Source organism: Thermobia domestica, chromosome 17, assembly GCF_964235325.1.
Source record: "Thermobia domestica chromosome 17, izTheDome1.hap1.1, whole genome shotgun sequence".
Classification (NCBI taxonomy): domain Eukaryota; kingdom Metazoa; phylum Arthropoda; class Insecta; order Zygentoma; family Lepismatidae; genus Thermobia; species Thermobia domestica.
In genome coordinates, this window is record NC_137470.1 from 149,366,361 (window position 1) to 149,390,552 (window position 24,192).

General features: G+C 36.3%; 1 protein-coding gene across 4 annotated transcripts in view; it reads right to left on the minus strand.

The window, feature by feature from the left end:
- The window catches only part of LOC145674401 (venom allergen 5-like), a 103,785-nt gene that overhangs the window by 59,436 nt on the left and 20,157 nt on the right, over positions 1–24,192 (minus strand). The window contains exon 1 of one of the 4 annotated variants that reach the window (XM_081744417.1): positions 12,496–12,582. The exons of the other annotated variants lie outside the window; for them this stretch is intronic. The gene's annotated coding sequence lies outside the window, so the exon portion shown is untranslated. Of the gene's footprint in view, positions 1–12,495; positions 12,583–24,192 lie in introns of those variants that run through there. 4 annotated transcript variants of the gene reach the window in all.

Consider the following 24,192-nt stretch of genomic DNA (forward strand, 5'->3'; position numbering starts at 1 on the left):
GGTAGGGGGGTAAAAATTTCCTAGGAAATTATTACCTCCCTGTCGGTTATTGATTACTTCAAAGACAATCTCAAATGTTATATTATAAATTGATACCACTCTGTAGTATCTCTTAACAAACACAGTCACTTTAGCCAAGATGGCTTTATATCCGAAGATTTGGTAGGAGGGTAAAAATTTCCTAGGAAATTATTACCTCCCTGTTGGTTATTGGTTACTTCAAAAGCAAACTCAAATGTTACATTATAAATTGATACCATTCTCTAGTATCTCTTAACAGACACAGTCACTTTAGCCAAGATATCTTTATATCCGAAGATTTGGTAGGGGGGTAAAAATTTCCTAGGAAATTATTACCTCCCTGTCGGCTATTGATTACTTCAAAGACAAATACAAATGTTATATTATAAATTGATACAACTCTGTAGTATCTCTTAACAGACACAGTCCCTTTAGCCAAGATGGCTTTATATCCGAAGATTTGGTAGGAGGGTAAAAATTTCCTAGGAATTTATTACCTCCCTGTTGGTTATTGGTTACTTCAAAGGCAAACTCAAATGTTACATTATAAATTGATACCACTCTGTAGTATCTCTTAACAGACACAGTCACTTTAGCCAAGATGGCTTTAAATCCGAAGATTTGGTAGGGGGGTAAAAATTTCCTAGGAAATTATTACCTCCCTGTCGGCTATTGATTACTTCAAAGACAAACTCAAATGTTACATTATAAATTGATACCACTCTGTAGTATCTCTTAACAGACACAGTCACTTTAGCCAAGATGGCTTTATATCCGAAGATTTTATAGGGGGGTAAAAATTTCCTAGGAAATTATTACCTCCCTGTCGGTTATTGGTTACTTCAAAAACAACCACAAATGTTATATTATAAATTGGTACCACTCTGTAGTATCTCTTAACAGACACATTCACTTTAGCCAAGATATGATTTTATGAATTGATATTATACCCTGTTATCTGTTAACAGACGTACTGATTGTCGGTAAGATGTCTTTATATCAGAAATTTTATAGGGGTGCTTATACTCTTGTATTGGTTCTGTGCTACTTCAAGGATAAGGTCAAATTTTTACATTATAAATTGATGTTATACCGATTTATGTCTTAACAGACGCACTCACTTTGGGGACGATGAAGGATGGTTTTATTTTCGAAAGTTCATAGGGAGGTAATATATAAAGAAAGCTAAAACTTATTTTTATTTTAAAGGAGATGTTGAAATACCAAATTTGATGACTGGGGTTTAATAGAGCCCGAAAATATACACGTTTTTATAAGATAATTTTCATACGTATACTTCGCTTCCGCTTTGAAATTCCAAAAATCGATTCTCTGTGATATATCACGTCTCAGATCCCATGTACTGACCAAGCTTTAAGTTTCTAAGTTCAGCGGTTGTACATACGACTTGAGAATCTTCTTTTTACAACCCTTGTACGTTGTTCTGGTGGCTAGCTCGCACTAGCTAGCTACGCCATTTTCAACAGTGTTGACAACTTTATCAATGTTTATTATATCTCCGGTACGGTTAGAGAAATCGAAGTGTTGTAAACGGTAAAATAATTTGAACGTTCCTTGCAAACCACACATGTAAGTAACTAACTAACTCTATGGCCTATGGAAACCGGAGGTTCAGTGCCGCGTTCACAAAAGCTCTCCACTGACTTCTATCCTTAGCTAATTGCAAACCACACATGTAACTAGATATAATATTTACCTAAGATTTTTGTAAATAAAGACTTTCAAAAAATTCAAATTTTCAACCCCTGTAACTTCGTTTCTATTCATTCGAAAAACGTCATACCATGACCATGATATTCAGCGCTAAAGTTCTTTCGAACTATATTATCCTGTGCATCTCTGTTGTGCTGTGTCTGCGTTAGAGGCTTCCAAACTTCGGATGTTTGTGATACCATAATATCTTTAGCTTGTAACACTGATTAATAAAAGTAGTATTTTAAGTTTACATTTAACATGGTTAGAAATGTGTAATAAACTGACGTAGTGCCATTTGAAAAAATATAAATTTAATATAAATATTTTGTTGGCAACACTTGTGAATTTCTGTCTAAACCCGTTATAGCGGATGATCACGATAAATTGTCTACCATGTGTATATAGGGACAGAGAGAGGAATAAATTGCAACAACGTTGTTTTTAATTGAAAGATGTGTTTTATGTTTACAATCATTTATGTTATAAACTGTGTAATAGTAGTTATCAAGATTATAAGGCAACTAATATCTAATATTTTACACTACAAACTAGGTTATATTTTGGAATCAAAGTCTGCTTTCTCAGTTGCAAATAACAAAATTTAAAGTTAGATTTACTTACCTTTGTTTCAAAAGATTGTTTATTCTCTATAACAAAATTTAAAGTTAGATTTACTTACCTTTGTTTCAAAAGATTGTTTATTCTCTATATATTTTTCTTCCTACGTGTTCCACACTGTCAAAAGAGTAAAATCGAGTTTCAAAATCAATATTTTCCTTTCGACGCTACTAAATCCTTAAATCTCGACTACTAGTAGAACAAGTCAAGAGCTGCTTTCACGAACGAAACTATGAAATATTTTTTAACAGTGCAGTGTTTCGGAGGAAAGTTTCTTCCTCCTTTTATACTAGGCCGCTAATATGTAAGATTTGAATTGTTCCTCTTGAAGAGCAACTTATACAAATTTCAATGATATAATAAGAAAACAATTAATAGAAATTACCACTTTGACACTGCAACCATCTTAAGACACCTGGGGGGCGCGGTGGCTCAGTGGTAGAGTGTTCACCTCTGGTGCTTGGGATCACTGGTTCGATCCCAGCTCGCGCCGTGTGGAGTTTATGGTGGACAAACACCGTACTTGTGGGCATTCTCGGGGTTCTACCGTTTAATCCAACTTTCTTCGTTCCACCATTTCATTCAATTCTCATAATCACTGTCTCCTTTATCCTAACCGGCATAGCCGTAGGACGTAAAACTAATAGATTTCATTTCATTTTTTTCTTAAGACACCTTCGTCAGACAGCAAATCACGTGCAAAACTGGAAATGCAATTATTTCCTAGGAAAACATTACCGACTATCAAGTTTTTGGTCATGAAGCCAAATTTTCGGACATAAAGCAATCTTGACCAGAATGATTGCGTCTGTTAAGAAATAACACGGAGTAGCATCAATTTATAATATAACATTTGATACTATCTTTGAAGTAAACAAATAACCAACAGGCGGTATAAATATCTTAGGAAAATATTACCCACTATCAAATTTTCGGACATAAAGTCATATTGACCAAAGTGAATGCCTCCGTTAACGAACAACACAGAATGGTAATAATTTATAATGTAACATTTGATGTCTTTAGAGTAGTGCTCTCAACGGGTCGGGTCGGGTTGAAGACCGACCCGACCCGAACCGTGACCCGAATTGACTGACCAGACCCGACTGACCCGAACCGTGATCCGACCTGATTGACCTGACCCGACAACCCGACCCGAGCTGATCCGACCCGACAACCCGACCCGACCAGACCCGTAATCTGACCCGAGCTCACTCGATCCGAGTCGGGTCGGGTCGGGTCACGCGTCGGGTCGGGTCAACCCGATCCTTTTGAGAGCACTATGGTCACGACACTGGGTGAATGCCAAAATGCACTCACATTGGGAATTAAGCCCGGACCACAGTCTTACACGTTAACCACTAGCTAGATCGAACGGGGGATTTGTATATGCATCTTAATGAATATTTGGCCCTTTTGAGGTTTGGTTATTTCTTTTTATAACTATTAACAACGTCCGACGTGGGAATTTTTTTTTTCTTGCTTTAGTTCTGTGACGAAAATTTTCTTCAAGGTCAGTGTTCTCACCTGCTCGGACGGCAGGGGGTCTTCTCGGAATGCAGTAGCAAGAGTCTCTTGGCGGAGACAAAAGGAAATCGTTTAACTACAATGATAAGGGTTGAGGAAACAGAAGAACACCTATGATTTTTTCCAACCCTTCAAGTTTCATTCCAAAATAGGTTCTTATGATTCCGGGACCCGTGCCACTTTGATTTTTCTTTCTCGGTAATTAAAACGTATTTTACAGTATATATAGTTGCACGTAAGAAGATACATAAAATGAATTTTGTAATTTAAAATTTAAAAATACAGTATGATATTTAATTATAAAGTACTAATTTTATTTCATCACTTTCAGCCCAACAAATAAAATTCAAACGATTCGCTCCCTGGGTCTTGGTCATCAATACTGCGTCATATTCTTTGTCTTGCAGTCAAGTATTGGTCCTGCATTTCGTAGTCTTGGTGGTCTTTCATGCTATACAAGAGCCAAGAATGCTCGCCTCATCGGTACAAATTAGAGATGCAAGGGCTCGGAAAAAACCGGCTTTTTTGGAAAAAAAACTCGGTTTTTTCTGCTTTGCTTTTTTGCTTGGGAAATTTTGGGCTTTTTTCAAAATACTGCTTTAAATTGTTAAAACAGACTTTGTATCGCTTCTCTATAACACAAAAAATCATTTAATTAGTGGTTGATGCTGATAATAATATAAAACATCGAAAATAAACTATGAATTTCGAAAAAATATTTCAAACAATTTTTCTTCAACATATTTACATTATGAATTCCACAGGATTAACCAATGTATATAATAAGAATTTTTTAACCTCCTATATACAAAAGTAAGCAGAGTTGGAAAGAACCGTGGTTGTTTTTGAAAATGCCGAAAACCCGTTTTTTGGGGGATGTTTTAAACCAGGCTTTTTTGGTTTCAACCAGGCTTTTTTGACTTAGATTTTTTGCTTTATGTATTTATATTACATATTCACAGAAATAAGTTTGTTTCGCCTTGATGTTATTATGCAACAGCGGGGTTATGCCGGAAGAACTCCCATAAGCTTAAAGAAGTGCGGTCAGTAAATTTCTTAAGTTGAGAATCTCCCGCTCTAGCCATTGGGAAAATCCCGTCATTACTTGAAATGTAAGACAATAACGGGAAAATCCTGTTATTGCTTTGCATGTAAAATTTAAAGGTCAACGTACCATAATCAGTACGCTAAAACTGAGGTATTAAATTACAAATTTAGTACCGGTACGTAGATATCATTGAAAGTCCAATCCAAGCTAATGTTGGAAGCAACGTAGGCAATCGATAAATTTTGCCAATTTCTATCAATATATTTAAGCAAAATTGGCTTCTTTATAAAACAACACGCATTTAGGCATGCAGAAATATAAAATTTGGTTTGTTTCGTATGTTTAGGCTTAACATCCTTACGAAATACCGAGGTTATCAAGGAGAAGACTTTCGCTTAAACTGACATCCGAACCGCTACTTGGGTTACGCATGAAAGAAGGGTTGTGGTTCGACCGAGAATTGAACATGGGACACCTTGATTAAAAGGTGAAAGGGAAATAAAACTATTGCAGGTGGTTTGATATCTGGAAACGTCACCATGAAGTTCACACGATTCGCATTTTTCATTCTTTTTATTTTTGTGGTTTAAACCAGTTATTAAAAAAAAAAAGTTGGTGTTAACCAGCCAACCCTAAAAGTAAACACTTCTTTTTAAAGAATACACATAATAACTAGCAAAATAGTATGTAGTATTTTTACTTCAAAATATTCCATACCCTCTTTTTGAAACAAAATAAAATTAAAATAAAACATAAGAGAAATACTTAGATTTATATGATTAAAGGCTGAACATCTAGAGCTTTTGGTTCTGTATATTCTTGAAATTCTACAGTTAAGTTTTATAGCACCACCATCACAGTTTACCCAATCCTCAAGTTTTCTGATTTTTTAACAAGAGGGATTCAACATATCATTACGGAACTCCCCCCCAAAAAGAGACTACGGAATATATTTAAGTTAAGCTAAATACAACTGCACAACAAACATGACTGAGTGATTAGCTTTTGAGCTTCTATCGGGAAGTCCGGGATTCAACCAGCATTCGACCATTCTGACAAAGCTTTTCTTCATTCCATCTGTGAATGTAGAAATAGTGCGTGTACTGTGAGTTGGGCGACTTCCTTCTTTATTGTTTTTAAATCGTTATTATTACTAATTACCAGCAGTAACGGTTTTGCGAAGGTTAGGGGGGCGGTCTTTCGTACTGAAGCCCGTTCCCCAAAGTTACGGAATATCTGCAACAAACGAAATATCTATTATTTATGCCTTTACTCATAAACTTTAAGCTCCCGTCAAATAAAAATTACGAATGTTTAAAAAAACTAAACATTAGTAAGAAACCCTTCCCAAAATACTTTTCTAAATCCGCCACTGATTCTCAGTATAAAATGATTTTTAAAGTTGTATCCGGAAGATTATTGCTAAACATATAAACGAAGCGAAATATTAGTTATGCCTGTACTCATAAACTTCAAGCACTTCCCAAATAAAATTAGGACTTTTTAGGAAACGAAACAATCAGAAAAACCCCTCCTAAAGTACTTTTCTAAATCCGCTACTGATTATTTGTATAAATTGGTATTCAAGGTTGTGTCCGGAAAATTAATGCTAAATCACTTCACAGCTACAGTATAACAGAAATGTGGAAGTACGGTTTGACGGATATATTGAAAAACGTACGCTTTGACGGATAAATAGAAAAACGGGCAAGTTTAACTTTTGCGCTAGAAGCTAGAGTACTAAAAGCTCTTAGAAATGAAACACGGATGACAAACTAGAGCAGAAAAAAGATGTCGATAACTCAAAAGTTAAAATAAAGTTAAATAGCCTCTAAAATTACCCTCAAATACTACATTCTTCATGTTAGCTTTAATTCGTAAAACATGTGCTCCATCCATCTTGTTAGTGAATTTCAGAGCGAAATATGACATTCAGGTCATGGAATTCTTATCTAACTATAGAATATACTATAAGAAAGCTATTTAGATAGAAAAATCATGAAGTTGAAAAAAGCCAAAATTTCCAAAATTCTCGTTTTTTTCTCAAAAAAGCCGGCTTTTTATGTGAAAAAAAAACCATCCATTCAAAAAAGCCGGCTTTTTTGCATCTCTGGTACAAATGAAGACCAAGTGTGATTTTGATTATGGTCTTTCATACTATACGGAAAGCAAGAAAATACGCTCATCGCTACTTGGTGATCACCAAAAGAAGGCCAAGAGCAAGATTACTATGCAATTCGTCTTGCATATCCAATCTTTATCTTGTTCTTGTATCGATGTCCTTGGGCTTGGTGAAATAAAATGAAATATTCAGTTTAAGGTCCCTCGATTCTGCACCGAGGCTAAGAGATATGGTGACCATGAGAAATGAATGAAGCGGTGGAATGAAGAAAGTGGGAGGAAACAGGAGAATCCCGAGAAAACCCACTACACGGCGTTTCTCCACCCCAAAGCCTACTTAGCACAAGCTGGGATCGAACCATGGACACTATGCACCAGAGATGAATTCTCTACCACTGAGCCACCGCAGCCCTGCTTGGGCTTGGTCGTCCATATCCAATCTTTCTTTTAGTCTTGCTTGAACAAATTCTAGTTTTGTTCTAAATCCAGACTCCATATTGGCGTAGATATTAATATTACAGTCGATTGGTAAAATCAATCTTCCACATTTAAAAATTAAAGTACACACAATTACAAAAATAAGCATTTACCATAAAAGTACTAGCTTCAAGTGTTCAAAATATATTTATGGTTTCTATAAAATCAATAGAAAATTGCTATTTTCAATTAGACAGCTAGCAAAAAACAGCAGTTTTCGACTCCAGCCGAGTTTAAGCTCAACCTAAACTCAGTTGACCAAAGTGAACTGACCCGATTGACCCGATCCGACAACCCGACCCAAGCTAACTCGACTGACCCGACCAGATAACCCGATCCGACTTGACCCGACTGACCCGACCCGACAACCCGACCCAAGCTGACCCGACTGACTCGACCCGAGTAGACTAACCCGACAACGCGACCCTTGCTGACCCGACTGACCCCACCCCACAAACCGACCTGATTTGACCTGATCCGACCAGACCCGTAACCCGACCCGAGACGCGTTTGAGAGCACTACATTCGAGTAATCAAAAACCGACATGTGGGTATAATTTCCTAGGATATTTTTACCCCCCCTACCAAATCTTCGAATTTAAAGCCATCTTACCCAAAGTGAGTATGTCTGTTAATAGATTCTACGGAGTGGTATCAATTTATAATGCAACATTTGAGATTGTCTTTGAAGTAACCAATAGCCGACAGGGAAGTAATAATTTCCTAGGAAATTTTTACCCCCCCCTACCAAATCTTCGCATTTAAAGCCATCTTGGCTAAAGTGACTGTGTCTGTTAAGAGATACTACAGAGAGGTATCAATTTATAATATAACATTTTTGTTTGTCTTTGAAGTAACCAATAGCCGACAGGGAGGTAATAATTTCCTAGGAAATTTTTACGCCCTTACCAAATCTTCGGATTTAAAGCCATCTTGGCTAAAGTGACTGTGTTTGTTAAGGGATACTACAGAGTGGTATCAATTTATAATGTAACATTTGAGTTACCCTCCTACCAAATCTCCGCATTTAAAGCCATGTTGGCTAAAGTGACTGTGTCTGTTAAGAGACACTACAGAGAGGTATCAATTTATAATATCACATTTGTGTTTGTCTTTGAAGTAACCAATAGCCGACAGGGAGGTAATAATTTCCTAGGAAATTTTTACCCCCCTACCAAATCTTCGGATTTAAAGCCATTTTGGCCAAAGCGACTGTGTCTGTTAAGAGATACTACAGAGTTGTATCAATTTATAATATAACATTTGAGTTTGTCTTTGAAGTAACCAATAACCGACAGGGAGGTAATAATTTCCTAGGAAATTTTTACCCCCCTACCAAATCTTCGGATTTAAAGAATTCTTGGCCAAAGCGACTGTGTCTGTTAAGAGATAATACAGAGTGGTATCAATTTATAATATAACATTTGTGTTTGTCTTTGAAGTAACCAATAGCCGACAGGGAGGTAATAATTTCCTAGGAAATTTTTATCCCCCTACCAAATCTTCGGATTTAAAGCCATCTTGGCTAAAGTGACTGTGTCTGTTAAGAGATACTACAGAGTGGTATCAATTTATAATATAACATTTGAGTTTGTCTTTGAAGTAACCAATAGCCGACAGGGAGGTAATAATTTCCTAGGAAATTTTTACCCCCCTACCAAATCTTCGGATTTAAAGCCATCTTGGCTAAAGTGACTGTGTCTGTTAAGAGATACTACAGAGTGGTATCAATTTATGATATAACATTTGTGTTTGTCTTTGAAGTAACCAATAGCCGACGGGGAGGTAATAATTTCCTAGGAAATTTTTACCCCCTACCAAATCTTCGGATTTAAAGCCATCTTGGCTAAAGTGACTGTGTCTGTTAAGAGATACTACAGAGTGGTATCAATTTATAATATAACATTTGTGTTTGTCTTTGAAGTAACCAATAACCGACAGGGAGATAATAATTTCCTAGGAAATTTTTACCCCCCTACCAAATCTTTGGATTTAAAGCCATCTTGACCAAAGTGAGTGCATACACTGAGAGATCACATTCAATTATATGAATTTTCAATGTGACTTTTGACTTTTCCTTTGAAGTTACCAGAAACCGACAAGGGGGTAAAGATTTCCAGGGGGTAAAATTTTCCAGGGGGTAAAACTTTCCAGGGGTAAAAAATCCCTGTGACACCGGCATCCGAACACTTCCGCAGCCGCCCTACAGCCCAGCTGTGGCCCCCCGGACTTCTTTTTGTTTTCTCTCCTGAAACGGCCGATGAAAGGCAAGCATTTTGAGAAGACAGAGGGGATCCAAGCAGCTTGCACCGCGGCTCTCAAGGCTATTCTGGAGAATGACTTCCGTGACGTCTTCAATGCTTGGAAATCGCGCTGGCAGCGCTGCATCGACGCAGAAGGAGCCTATTTTGAAAGTTTTTAAAGAATTGTAACGATTGGCTCAATAAATGTTTTTAAATCGACTCAGTCCTATTACTTTCCGGACAAACCCTGTATATGAAACGAGTTTATGCAATCCGTGTGAGTCGACCTGCCCCTATAGCTTATAGCTACAGTATATCGCGTTCTGAATTTGTTGTGGATATTGCTCGTTTTCAAGCCACACAGGTGTTATCTTGCGCCATGTGAGCTATTTTGATGGACAAACACCGTGTGCGTGGGTTTTCTAGGGGATTTCCGTTTCCTCCTACTTTCTCCATCCCACCATTTCAGTCATTTCTCATAATCACCGTCTCCCTTAGACTTGGTGCATAATCGTGGGACGTTAAAAAAGATATATCTTTTCATTTCAAAACATATTAGTGGTATTCTTCCAAAACTAAAGAGGAATGACGTTTAATGTATTTGCTTGTTTCATACTGCATTCAAGAAAGAAAACACTTGATCACACATGAATTAGAAACTCCAACAGGATGTACGCTCAAATCTTACAAACGGTGTGAAATATTGAAACAAAACGAAAAACTCTCCCCATTATCTTACCCCTTCCCGATTTTTATCAATAGTCCTTCACTTGTGTTGTAAAGGGACATGTACAGATGTTGTGAGGAATGACAAGGAGATACATGCTTATATGTGAATGATGCGCTGTGTAGAGAACGCCGATTCAGCTAATTATTTATATATTTTTTAAAGTTTATAGTAAACATGATATACGCATCATAGTCTATGGATTTTGACTAGCCTACCCAGTTTTTATCTTTTAGATCCGCCTCTGCCAGCCTACGTTAGTCTATGGCATGGTTTCTCAATCTGGGGGTTGCGAAGTGGAAAAGATAATTATAATTAGAATTTAGTACCGGAAAATATTTTTAAATATTATTTTCAATTTTGTTCTTATAGGCATATTTTTCTTTTTATAAATAACGTTAAGAACAACAAAAAATAGTTCAACTAAACATTTTCAATATATGCAGAGTTGTTTAATTGATTGATTGATTTTGAGTTTAACGTCCCGTTCAGCAGCGAGGCTATGTGAGACGTGTATCTACTGATTAACGTGGAATCCGAACCACATGAGCTCCCCCGGGTCTCCCACGCCAAAGGCGCAGAGTTATTTAAAAATCAATTTAAATGAAAGAGGCACGATATGAAACTAATGAGAACTGCATATTGAACTACCACAAAAACACAAATACAACAAAACCTGCGTATTGAAATACAATTATAATTGAAAGCTAATGAGATACCTGAACATGGTGGAAGGGCGCCCATCAGGGGGCAAGGTGGGTTGCTCGCCCCCCCCCCCCCCCTAACAGGAAATTGTACTTGGGAATATTGAAAACCCAATAGAATGTTTACATTAGTTACAGCCAAATTTGAAACTATATTCGAAACGTCGCTTATACTTGTCCTCTCTTGGAAACCACAACATGGGCGCCCTTGGCATGGTGTGATTTGACTAGTGCGGCAATGCCCGATTCAATCTTCGTGATGCACATTATCAAGTTCTTTAAAATACTCGATAACATTGTTCACAACAGCCCAAGTTTTTTTTAACCAAAATAAGAAATCACTTTATTTTTTTTATCATATGAGCCAAAATTAAGCGAGTTATGAAGATTTAAAATTTTCAAACGGCCTCCATTTTGAAACAGTGTGACGGATCAAATTCGATATTTTTAATATGAATGGACTAGCCAAATTTGGTTTTAATCCAATCGCTTTTAGAGAAGTTACTGTATCTACTAGATACACGAAACGGATTCTATAAACATATGGATATTATATAAATATATGGATATCGTAAGATCTTTGCAATAAGTGAATTAAAAATCCCACACAAGCTTATTACAAACCAGAAATTATAAGGGTGTTTCTGGCAAGAGGATGTGATAAAGTGGGGTTCGTGACATCAATTAGGTTGAGAACCACTGGTCTATGGTGAACATATCGTATTTGCAGTTTTTCGAGTTTCTTCTGCTTCCTCCTAATATCTAATTCTAATTCTTTCAATTTCTCAGCTATTTCTTTTAACCTACAGACCATATTAGTAGGACACTGATTTGGTCATTTCATGAAGATAGAAAGAATAGCTTTTTTTTTTTCCTTTTTTAAAGTTACGATTTACTCAAAGTAATCTGCAAATAATTGTTTTTATTACACATTGTTTTCGCGAACAATTCATAATTTTATTTCTCGTTTGTATTTGTACACCATTTTAGACCATTTTAAACAAAATTAAAACAGTTTTTTTTTACTCGATAATTTGCGTGCTCGATATATCAGAAAGTCATATAATAAATTAAGTAGTATATATTTTTATGATTTTCGTGGTGCTTTCAGCCACTCCAATGCAATGTCATAAAAAACATGAACATATTATTTAAATAATAATATCGAATGTATAACGCTTTGCTTACTTCCGAAACATATAATAATCAAATTGTGTGTTTTTTATATATATATTTTTAATTATAAAGTAATTTGCTAATATTTGCAGTAATGATATAAGCGGCTATACTTACTTCACAACGCATATGTAGCTGACAGTTCTAAGAATTACATAAACTTTAACGTACAATAGAGAACACGATAAGGAACTTTCTTCTCTTAGATGGTTGCTATGTTTTACAGTTTCGTCTCAGCGATCTTTAAATGCGAATGACCCATTAGGTCGTAGAATTGCTATGATTGCTCTTTATTAGCTACTCAAGTGTGTTACACAGAACTGTTTTGAGTTAGTCGCAGAGCATTAAAACACAGAGTATGACTAAAAGAAAGTGCAATAAAAAGAAATTTTAATATGAAAAAACTGAGCCAGTAGGTTTTTTTTAAAGATTTCAAAAAGCTGTACGTCATCTTCTCCCCTCCTCCTGACGTAACTTTAACACAACATCTTTTTTCTTTCAGTTTGGAGCCTCGAAAATCGGTGCTGAAGCACAAACTATAAATTTGTCCATGCACTTCTCGTAAATAGGTTGTGAATTGAAAGTGTTCCCTTAAAATGATTGTGAAAAGTCAAATGGCATTTGTACAAAATCAGTTCTGCGAATGTAGTATTCACAACAACCATTATATGCCAATACAACAATGTTTTATTATACCATCAAAATAAAATCGATGTCTTCTCACGTATAAATGGACTAATTTATTTCTGTTGGGCACGTAAAGCACTGTAAATTTTTATCAACTAAGTGACACCTGTTCAGCGAATATGCAGCGTTGCCAGACAATTTAAATATTCAGAAAATTAGCCTACTTCTTTATCAAAAATGTGAGCTCTTCCCAGACATGGCGTCTCATTCCGTACGGGTTTGCACCAACGCAACGCAAGATATGCATTTTAGTTTGCAGTAATCCGTATGGCACTTACAATTCTTTGTTCTTGCTTTTTGCGTTGCTTTACGGTTTGCAAAATTTTCCGGAGACAATTTCCGAATGAGGCTCTGACTTCCTAACATCGTGGGAAGTCAGAGTTCTTTACATTGATTCAGACCTCTAATAATTTTGTAATTTATAGTATTACGCCTTCTTTTCATTTCAGTGTTTGAACGGACGCAGCGCACGAAGCGCGCTCAACGTTTTTGCTATTCTCTTTCATAGAGGCGTGCACGTATTGCGATAGACTACTTAGAACTAAGTGATATGCACGCATGAAAAAAGATTTCATGTCGTCTGTTAATAACTATCACAAGCATAGCATTATTCGAAGACTTATACTCATTTTACTACATTAGCTGTATTATATTTCAAAACGAACGATTTCATCTTATTTTCTAGCTTCGACCGAAGTGCAATGATTACAGAAATCTTTTCTATGATGAAAATAAAGTGACTAGTACTTTTCTTTTTTTGTATAACAGAGTGTCTCCTTACAAATTTCACGAGGGACTTCCCTTGTGACGCCTTTGATTTTTTTAATGCATGTAAAGAGTATAGGAGGCACACATATAGCTATGTTTTATTTGAAATTTTTATGTTAATTTCACCCGAAATTTTTGCATAATATTAGAATAATTTACATATCTATAGGTTAATTAAGAATATATATATAATGTTAGGTTAATTAGTATATAAAATAGGTGAATTAAACATTTTTATTTGGAATATAAAAATATATGTAGGAAAGAAAACTTAACTTGGAAAGGCTCCACTGAGTTTAAAAAAAAAAAAGAAAGAAAGAAGAAAATGTTCCGTAGCAGTTAAAAGCTGCGTACATGCACCCAGTATTGCTATCTAAGGTTAAAGAAGAATTGTGGTATGAGAGAAATTTTAGCTAGGTCATATATTTAAATCATACTTCTAACTTAGTTAGGTAGAAGTGAGCAGAGTTGCTAACGTTGCTGCAGATAGTGGCCTGGCGACATAGATCCTATCCCATTACCTTTGTATATTTCTGCTCAGATATTTTAGCAAGTGGGTAAGAATTCTTGGGAACAATAAGGCGTTAGATTTTCTTCAAGTGACCATTTTTGACACTAGAAACTTCGAAAGCGTCAGTTGGATCCCGCCAGAAAACTATCCTATATTTTTTTTTTCTTCAAAGCGCGGTTTCGACAAGGAAGAGCTTCTGCTCTTCCTGCGAGTGGGTTTTCCCCCCAATGAAAATTATGAATGCAGTCATATCTTAGCATTATTACATATTTAGAATTGTAGAAATGTAAGATAAGATGTAATTTTGGTCAGAAAAGATTTTTCGTTGTTACCTTAACTTTAAAACAAAAGCTTATTACTTTACTGTGCTTGGTGTTGACATTGCTGTAATTGAGACGACAGCGATACGCAGTACCGTGAATGTCATAGCAGTCGATATGTGTATATTTATTGATTATTAATTCTAAATTGAATGTCACTGCTGGAATCCTATGTAAATATAATCAGAGGAATATTAGGTACAATGTAATATAGAATATATTGTTGATTCATGATAATTATTGTGAAAAAAAGTGAAAAACCATGAACAAATGTGTGTGTGGAGGTTGCGAGAGATCACCGCTAGAGTACTCTGGCGATGTAAACAAACGCACATGGACTGGTTCGGCAAGGAAGATTGTTTACAAAGAAAATGTACAGTGACGCCGGGGAAAACAATACGAAAACAAGTATTCAACATTTGAATAACAAAGTGTATGATACACCGTTTTAAAGCTTAGTATTTCCTCTATCCAGTGGTCAAACTCAATACAGATGACAAGCAATAATAATCTAAGAATAAATGAAAGATTACATGAAAGTGTACTACTCAGACATTTTGGCGACAAAACCATTAGGGTCCGCGAAAAGGGACTATACATTGAATTTTGGGTAGGTCAGGAGCGAGCCTTTGAAAATCGTGTTGTTTCCTCTGAAAGAAAACTGTTTGACAGGGAAGGAGCAAGTTAGTTGGTGTTAAGACGCGATATACAGAGGTCATCCTCTGTGACAGTTAGTGCAAGACTCATCGTGACAATGGTCTGTTTTGTGAGATAGGCACATTTTAAATAGCTGAATTGCGACGTTACTCGAGATTGAGTTTTTTTTTCTTTCTTTCGTCTCGATCTGAAATATCAACTCTAGTAAGTCTTTCTCAGAACTTTACGTCATCTCAGAACTTAACTGTGCTTTACGGGAAACACATGTTGCGAGACGAGATGTTAAAAAAAAGGAGAGTTAGAATATTTTTTTTATATAGATGCAGAGACTGAGTTTTGAATCTGCAGCTAGGACAATGACTACTAGTGTATAACTCTCGTATGTAGTTTGCCGTGTGATATATATATAAAATTCGAAAGATAAAATTTAAAGTGCGTAATATGTGGCCAGTGTAGTGAGAACTTTGAAACTGGACTGTAGAATCAGTACATTTCCAGACTTTTGAGGCAATACAGATGATAATTATCCAGTAACACTGCATGAACCAGATGTCTTCAAATGGATCCAGAGATACTAAGAGAGAGACACCAGTGCAGCGGACAAACAACCAGAGCAGCGCCCAGTAGCAGCAATTGTTATCATCTAGGAGGTTCCAGGATGCCGAGCGAACTTCAGTGAGAAGAGAGAGGACAGAAGGAAGAAGACAATGAAGAACGCATCAAAACTATACGTGCACGAACTATGAACAGAAATGTATAATGGCCAAATTTTCATAAAAAAATAATAATTATTTTTTTTTATCGACCGGTCACTTCGATTTAATATTCATGTGAATATAAAATATTTTTTTTTTATGTGTGTGTGTGAATATCAGTGTTTAAAATCTGTATGATTTCTGTGGAGGAGTGGAGTGTTTACTTTATCACCATTAAATATTCAACAAAATTACACGGAAGTCTTTCTTGTACGGATTCCAGACATCAAATTAGGTATGTGGAAAATTTCGCATATGTTTTTCTTTTACAGCATGGCAAGAACATGAACAGAGAAGGGTGTATGTTTGTTATCTGACCATTTCAATGGAGCATCTGTACTGAAGTAAAGCCACTGATTACCTGAGTTAAAGAGTATTTTGTGTATTTCAAATCACTTAATTTTTTTTAAAAAAGAAAAAGTTCTACCGAATATTTCTTTTATATCTTTAATATTTTAACTAATCACAAGTAATTCATATAATTCATTTTATAACTTCTGTTAATTAATTAATTTAAATACTTTTTGGGACTGTCCATTCAGGGCACTCCACCATTGTGGTGCAAATATTTAAGTATTTTAATTTTGAAATCTGGCTATGTCCAACATGTTCACTTTAGCCCACCACAAGAGGGATCATATAAATCAATATCACCGGGAGGACAGTTGGTAATCATAGGCGTCTGAGCCATAGGGCAAACGGGGTCACTTTCCTCCACTTCCCAGACTGGGGGGAAAACATAACATTTTGTTGCCCCCCCCCCCCACACACACACACTTTCGAGGCAGCAAACAATATCTAAAAAGTCTCTGAAATAAATTGCTAAGTTTTTATCGTATTTAATTCTCTCTCTCTCTCTCTTTCATATATATATATATATATATATATATATATATATATAGATATATATATATATATATATATATAATATATATATATGTGTGTGTGTGTGTGTGTGTGTGTGTGTGTGTGTGTGTGTGTGTTTCTGTTTTAATGGTGTCAGGTTTTCATCTATAGGCCTAATGTTCAAGATGCATATGCTTGGGTCAAAATTAGTGAACCATACATAGGCTACAGCTGAAAAAGAAAAATTCAAGATTCTCAGATTTTGGTAAACCATCGATACAAAGAACTAGATTCCAGCATTCTTTTTATGCTAGGTCAGTTTTAAAATGCTCATGTCCAAAACAATGTGGAGGATTAAGAGGCCTGATCACTGCGAAATTAAAATACCGCTAATTTTACAGTAATTATGTGATATCTTCAAGTAGATAAAAGATAATCAAAAAGTGGAACAAGACCTCCTTAGAAAATATTATTCTGCGTGAGATACCGTTATCATGATTCATTTATCTGCTTTCGATTTCCAAGAATTTAGAAAATCGGCATTTATTTTCGCGTTTCTAAATAACTTCAAACGGAAAGCTACTAAAGTTCATTCAACGAACCTTCTGATCCTGATGTAAACATTGCAGAATTGTATTACTTCGCCAGTCATCGGATGATTGGCTATCGGTCAGCGCTTATTTCGAGAAGCACGTGCTTGTACCCTGTCGATGTTTTACTTATTCCCCGCATGTGACCATATTGTTAACTGTGATTCGCGCTAAAGTTGGATCAAAACCACTTTCAATGCATGCGTATTCTGTTTTATTGCATTAATTCAATCTAGTTCTTAGATAAAGTGTTGTTTCTGTTGTCTAATTCTAAGGAATTCTGGTAATGAGCCTTATAAGCAAGGACTATTTTCTTCTGCCGCATGGGTGTTCTAAGGCTCTCTAACCAATAAAATCAAACAATCACCACGTGTATTTGTTTACATGAGGTACTGAACGTTCCTTGAATAAACTTTAGGTACTCGTGATAACGGTACCTCATGCAAATAACATCGTCTACGGAGGTCTTGATCCACTTTTCGATTATCTTTTATCTATTTGAAGATATCACATAATTACTGTAAAATTAGCGGTATTTTAATTTCGCAGTGATAGGGACTCTAAAAGTTGGTACAATAGCCTGTCAATCACATATCCTCAGGGTGTTCCGTGCCGCAGTAGAAGAAAAGAACACGGTAGAAAAGCAAAGTAAGGTCAACTTCTGCCGGTGTCCTGTGATGCGCTATTTGAAGCCAAAGCAAAGTAGAGGAGGAGGGTAGGCACTTCTGCTATCAAGTGACAGTCCATGTTGATTTACTGACCTTTTAACTTCCGAACAAAGCAAGTATACGGTAAAAGAACCAGTAACATCTTGCTGCCTTAGATTATATTCGTACAATTGCACATGTGGATGGAACGAAGGCTACGCATCATTCTCACTTCCCTCTTTCTCTTTTATCTCCCCTTAAGGCAATCACGTATAGTTTTCTAAAAATTTAGACAAGAAAAAATGCAAGAGAGTTGTTATAGTTTTGGGACAGTATGTCTGTATATCTGTATCATGTGGATCCGGCTGGTGCTCTTTAATATCGTATCAGACTGTTTTTGATCAATTGTGGTGTGTGTGTTTGAGTCGAGACAAAATGTCTCTCTTGAAGTATTAAAAAAAAAACTCAGTGGCAGTAGTAGTGTCAATTCAAAAAGGAGTGGAGAGAACTCCTCACGTATGAGTGCTGCGCAGAGTACACTCGAAACTGGTGAATCATCTTGTATCAACGGCAGGGGTCTAGCCAAGAGGGGGCCATCGGAGCCAGGCCCCCCAAATGGTTTTTTGGTCCCCCCAAATGACCAGCTTTTAAAACATCATAGTAAAATTATCTCGCTTCATTCATTTAAAAGTAACAAATTTTAATGACAATTAATAATTTACGGTAAAATAGTATGGAGAAATATTGTTTTTCCATACCGATCGAAAAATAGTATAGTATCTCTTCCTTATACCGATCGAAAAATAGGATACTTTTTTGTGACAGCAGATTACACAATTTACTGCGATTTATATTTGATAGTTTGAAGACAAACGTTTTAACAAGGTACTGCAAATACAGCCATAAAACAAAGGTACTAAACTGATTTGTAAGTACAGTATATTTTTATATGCTTTAACAAGTGTTTTAAAAGACATAGATGATGGAAAATTTGGTGAGAAACAATGTTTTTATTCAATTTGGATTTCATTCGCTCTCTCTTTTATTTCTACTCAGTGTAATAAAATAATTATGTTTTTCTTTTTTTTAGTCACGAATAATAAGTATTTTTGTCAGGAAACCGTAAAGAAATTAAGTGAAATTTCAAAGAAAAACAATCTTGTGTAGATAGGTTATGTATACAAGGTCTTAAATTTAAATATAAAGGTAACAAAGAAAAGTTTTGTCGCTTTTTCACCCACCACATTCGAACATCAATATGTCACGTAACCTGGAAGATCAAAAATAGTCCCCATCAGCATCGACGACCATCTGAAAACGTTCTGGAAGGCCATGGAATCCATCGCGGTAGAACTTGGTGGGCCGTGAAACGAAGAAGGTATCAGGTGCATTTTGGACTTTTACTAGGGATTTGAACTGGCGTCCTCTAAGATGATTGTCCAAAGAGTGGAACAGGTGATAATCGGACGGTGCAATACCCGGGGAATATAGAGGTTGCAATATTGTTTCCCATCCAAGGCAGAGAATGGTGTCCTGAGTCATCCTAGCCACATGGGACTCAGCGTTGTCCCATAAACGAGGACTCATTTGCAATTCTGAAGTGATGGCTCCAGAGTTTTGAGTTTTTCTTGAGCACATCTCAACTGCTAACACTACACAGTTGCATTGATACTCTGAACAGCTGGTAGCAGTTCCCGATGCACGATGCACCAAACACACAGAAGGACCTTCTTCTGGTACAGTACTGGTTTCGGCTGTTTTGAAATCGGTTCATGGGATGCTAACCTATGATAACGGCGCCGTGGAGCTTCGTATAGGACCCACTTTTTATCACATGTCAACGCCCTGTCCAGAAATGGCTCCGAAATAGTAAATAAACACAGGCGACTGCCGCGTTGCCTTCTGGCCCAGAGTCAAAACATGTGAGACCCATCGACCCAACTTGTAGTGCTTCCCAAGTTGATGGATGTGCTGCCGAATGGTTTCTCCACACACTGAATTGTAGTCCCAGTTCCTCTTTGTACATGTGTTGGTCTTCTGGTACGTGGTGTTTTCGGGTGTTTCGTCATCGTCCTTAAACTTGTTAAACCATCACTGCACTGTCCGCGTCGTCACGACACCCTCACCAAAGGCCTGGCATATCTTCTGTCCCGCTACAGCGGCGTTTGACCTCCATTTGAACTCGTTCAGCATACATGCTCTTATGACGCTCTGTGGATGTCCCATGTTTTCCTTTGTCTTTATGTAAGTTCACTGTGTATCTGAATTGACACAACCAGGTAGTATGTTGGATATACCCACACCAACAACTGACGTTCGCCGTATCTCCACTCGCATTCAACTCACAGTGTAAGGTTCAATTGAACACAGACCTCCACGACAAGGGAAAGAACTTTCTTGGTTACCTTTACAGTTATGCACAAAAGTATAGCGTGTGGTCCCAGGCAGTATTTCTTGATTAAGCATAATAAAAACTATCTTGAATATAATTTATGGAGAATATTATTATTATTATTATTATTATTATTATTATTAATAATAATAATAATAATAAGAAGAAGAAGAAGAAGAAGAAGAAGAAGATAAAATAGTGTTTTTAGTTTTCCAGAAGGAAACCAAATTTTCCTTTCTTTCAGGCCTCAAAAACACTAGCAGAAACACATTTTTTTTGGCTTTGTACATTGTAGCTGGGCCCCCTCAAAAACGACGGGCTCCTCCTACACAAACCTGCTGGCTATACCCCTGATCAATAGCGAAGATAGCATTTCCAGTGTAAGTGTTGAACTGAGACCGGGAAGTTCAAATGTTAATAATGTGCCTGACAAACAACAGCTGTTTAACACATCGCACGTAGACAATGATACTATAAAATTGCAAGATATTAGTGCTCCCAATCAACCACGCGATATTTCATTCCCTCAAGTGTATTTCGGTAAAGTACGCCGATAACTACCCTTCGCTACATCGGGATCCATAGTCAGAGCGGGTGCTTTGTTTCACTTGCATTAAAACTACGGGGAAAAAATCTTGTTTCGTTTTCGAAAAATATGGACGAAGAGTTTACTAAAAATGGTTTCAAGAACTGGAAAAAAGCTCTTGAAAAATTTTCTTGTCACGAAAATTCTCATGTTCATCGAGAAGCAGCATTAAAATTAGTCCTTAGTGAAAAAGTGAACGTGAACAGAAATTGAACAAACAAATAGCCGAAAATGTAGTGTTTGCGCAAAATGCACTTCTTAAGGTGATTTACTCAATTCACTACCTGGCGAGACAAGGATGTGCTTTACGTGGACATTCTGAGGAAGCAGGAAACATACCAGCTTCTGCAGTTGAGAGCAGAGGATTCCGAAGATTTAAGCAAGTGGCTTCTTCGTCGAGATAAATGGCTCGGCCATGACATTCAAAATGGAATTTTAGAACTTCTTTCGCAATTTGTTCTTCGTGGCATAGCATCTGATATTAACCGGCAAAAGTATTTTTCTCTTATTATTGACGAAACTTCAGACATTTCGCGTCAGAAGCAAGTGAGCTTGTGTATTCGTTATGTAAACGAAGCATTCGAAGTATACGAGGATTTCATCGGTTTCTATAAAGTAGAAGGAATGGATGCATCTACATTAACAGCAGTGATTACAGATGTGTTTCTACGAATGGATCTATCATTACAATACCGTAGGGGTCAGTGTTATGATGGAGCTAGTAATATGTCCATTTGTTACTCTGGAGTCCAAGCTAAAATAAAAGAAGTGCAACCAAAGGCGCTTTGTATTTACTGTACTGCCCACTCTTTGCATTTAGCTTTACAGTGGGTAGCACGACAAATTCCTTGTATTAGAGATGTTCTTGAATTCTTACGTGCGCTTGTAAATCTAATACGTGACTCACCGAAGCGTTTAGCTAATTTTACGAATATTCAGAAGAGCTTGTCGGAAGCTAATTACAGTTGTTCTTCAAGTGTCTCGTTGAGACCTTTATGTCGGAACAGACGGACTGTAAAAGCTCTGTCATTCTACAGTGTTCTGAAGAAGTACGCGCCGTTATTGGAAACCCTAAAAGTATACATGATGATACAAGTACAGGTGTGTCTGTCGCTGGTGGCTTGATGCGTAACATGAAGGATTCTAAAACATTTTTCTCCATGGAGGCCGCTAAGATTGTTTTTGAGCTTAGTGAAGGACTGTGTAAACTTCTACAAAATCCTACTTTGTCTCTTTCTGAGGCTATTGACGCAGCGACACAAACAAGAATTACTCTCATCAATCTTCGAACAGATGAACATTTTGACAGGGTTTGGACTAATGCTACGACGAAATGAGAGTTGTTATGTGTGGAAGAACCCATTCTGCCGCGTCAGTGAAAAATTCCGAGACGATTGGACGATGGCTCTCCAAACCAAACTTTTAATGATGTGAAACATTTGTATAAAGTAGCAATCTGGTATACCGGTAGACTATTGGATACAGTTTGTGGTGAGATCGAAAAATGATTTGACCAACAGGACATGAATGCAGCGTTACACACAGAGAAATTTATTGTGAAAGCCGCATGTGATATACAATATGAAGAAGAACTGATATATGTACTTGATACATATAACAATGATTTGGACGACTTCGACTTCAACTAAGAATGTTCCGTGATGTCGTTATAAACGATGCCAGAGATGTTGTTTCAGTGCAAGACGTCACGTCATTGATATCCTAAGTAGCATGGGGAATATGTCATACCTCTTCTCTGAAATTAAAACTGCTACAACTACATTTACTTTTACCCGCTACAACGGCTACTGCTGTAAGAACATTTTCAGCTCTGCGTCGATTGAAGACCTATCTTAAAAGCACTATGACTCAGAGTAGACTTAATCATGTTGCTGTTCTTCAGATTCACCAGGAAAAACTTGATAAATTAAATCTGCGTGATATAGCAAATTAATTCGTATTAAAGACAGAAATCCGCAGAGAAACATTTGGTTGTTTCTGAAGCCAAAACTATTGTGTATATGTGGTGTGTTGGGAACTGCGAGTGATAGTGATATAGTATGTGAGTTTTTTTATGTATAAACAGCTTCTACTGTATGTTAAACATTTCGAACATTTGGTGTTTATATATATTTTTACAAGACCAGGAAATGATCATTTTCAAGAAAGAAGCCTTAAATTTACGTAAGTAATAAACATTACTTTTTACCATGATAGAGCAATGCAGTAATTTACTATATAATTAGTACTTTCTTGTATAATGCTTTCAAAAGGCAACATTCATTTCTAATTCGATTAACAATGTTTGTTCATATTGCTGTTCATAGTGAAAAATTGTTTTGACTTCTGGGCGAGTATTTTTTGTTGTGAAATTCACCGAATTATCGATGCCTTATGTGGTAAAAGAGAGTTCCCTGAGGATTTTTTTTTTATTTTGTGCGATGAAATCTTCCAATGTTTTGGGATGATGTTCCCATTAAGGTGTCGAAAATTTTAATCAACCGAAAACCACTAGTAATTGAGGTTAGTGCAATTTATTTGCTGATTGCACAATTTAATGTCATTGTTATCAGAACATTTATTTACAATAGTGTGTTTTCTTCGTTGCGGTCTTACGTAGAGCAATTTGATAATGATCTTGGTTTACACTCAAGAGAATCCACTTTCAATTTTTAGAGGGTACAATCGATCTAAAATGTGAGAAAATATACTGATAGATTTTCCTGGGTTTTCCGTGTTCTACCAACGATTTTCCTTCCCGCTGATCGTCTTCTCGTACGAACAGCAACCATGATTGGTGTAGACCACAAATACAAAGAAAAATTGAAACTATGATTATCCTCAAAGCCAATGACACAAAGAATGATTATTTTAATAATAATAATAATAATAATAATAATAATAATAATAATAATAATAATAATAATAATAATAATAATAATAATAATTATTATTATTATTATTATTATTATTATTATTATTATTATTATTATTATTATTATTAAATTCACTTAATCTTTATCGGCCAATTTTGCCCCCCCCCCCACTATTTACA